We start from the raw sequence: 1,774 nt of genomic DNA, 5'->3' as shown, positions 1-1,774 counted from the left end.
TGACTTATATGTAAGAAAAGGGGAATTGAGGGCTTGGCAACTAGTTTTAAATGCCATGTCAAAGTGGCAGTGAAACTGCACACCCAGGCCTGACAATGGCAGACTGGAGACATGGTTAAGGGGTTACTAATGTGGATGGGGTAATCAGTGTAGTAGCATTTAATTTACAGGCCCTCATATCATCTAGTTCACTTTACTAGGGACTTACAGGTAAATTAATTATGCCAATTCGGTGTGAGCCAATGTTCCCCTGTTTAGGGGAGACAGCACAAGCACTTTAGCACTGGTCAGCAGTGGTAAAGTGCACAGAGTCCTAAAGCTAGTGAAAATGAGATCAGAAAAATGGAGGGAGGCAGCCAAAAGGTTGGGGGAAGACCACCCTAAGCCTGTCAGCCCCTGGGCGATGCACCACCGTAAAGTCCATTCCCTGTAGGGAGATGGACCACCTCAAGAGGTTAGGATTTTCACCCATCATTTGCATGAGCTGTCTGAGGGGTCTGTGGTCTGTCTGAACCCTGAATTGTGCCCCAGACAGGTATGGTCACAGCTTCTTTAGTGCCCGGACCACAGCAAATGCTTCTCTTTCAAAGGCATTTTTTCTTCTGTTCCTTTGGAAGTAACCTGCAATTGAAGGCTACTAGTTAGTCTAGGCCCTCCTCATTTATTTGTGCTAAGCCTGCCCTATCCCCTGCTCTGAAGCATCCATCTGCAAGATGAATTCTTTGGAGTAATCAGGGGCCCTGAGCACAGGGCTGTTCACATGGCTTTCTTAAGAGAATCAAAGGCTTTCTGGCAACCTTCTGTCCAGATCACCAACCTGGGCTGCTCCTTAGAAGTCAGCTCAGTTAAGGAAGCAACAATGGTGCCATATCCCTTAACACATTTTCTGTAATAGCCAGTGGGGCCTAGGAGGGCTCTCACTTCCTTTTGAGTTTTAGGTGGTTGCCAGGCCATGATGGTTTCAATCTTGGCCTGGAGGTTTTGCACTGTGACGCCACCTAATAGATGTCACAAATACACCAAGGAACCCCACCCAATCTGGCACTTACTGCCCTTGATTGTCAGACCTGCCTGTTGTAGGGCCTGAAGCACCTCTTAGAGGTGATGCAGGTGTTCCTCTCAGTTGGCAATATAGACGGCAATATCGTCTAAGTAGGCAGCACAGAAAGCCGTCTTGCCAGCCAGGACTCTTAACCAACTGTTGGAAGGTAGCAGGGACATTTTTCAAGCCAAAAGGCATCACCCCAAATTAGTAATGGCCCTAAGGCAATGGTCATCAAACTGGGGGGTGGGCCCCTCTAGGGGGGCCTCAAGGGATCCCGGGGGAGGGGGTGGGGTGCCAGGCACTGCCCAAAAGAACCATTACACAGATGACAGTGTTTTGTTTTAAGCAGAAACATGTTATTGCGCTTTTAAAAAGGTAACAGTACTTAACTGCATTGTTTAAATATGTCTAGACATATTTAAGCATTACCATCTTTAGAATATAATTGTGGAAAATTCTGAGGGGGGCCCAGTAATTTTTATTTTTCAACTGGGGGGCGGCATAAAAAAGGTTGGAGACCACTGCCCTAAGGAGTTGAGAATGCAGACCTCTCTTTTGCTCCCTCAGTCAAGGTGATCTGCCAGTACCCTGATGTTAAATCAAAGTACTGGGTACTTTTTCTCAGCTCCTAGCCTGTCAATGAGCTCATCATCTCTGGGAATGGGGTGTGCATTAGTCTTGATGACAGAATTTAGCCCTTTGTAGTCCACGCAGAACCAAAGTTCTGGT

Source organism: Pleurodeles waltl, chromosome 12 (genome assembly GCF_031143425.1).
Source record: "Pleurodeles waltl isolate 20211129_DDA chromosome 12, aPleWal1.hap1.20221129, whole genome shotgun sequence".
In the NCBI taxonomy this organism is placed as follows: Eukaryota; Metazoa; Chordata; class Amphibia; order Caudata; family Salamandridae; genus Pleurodeles; species Pleurodeles waltl.
Note: the sequence above shows the minus strand (reverse complement) of the source record.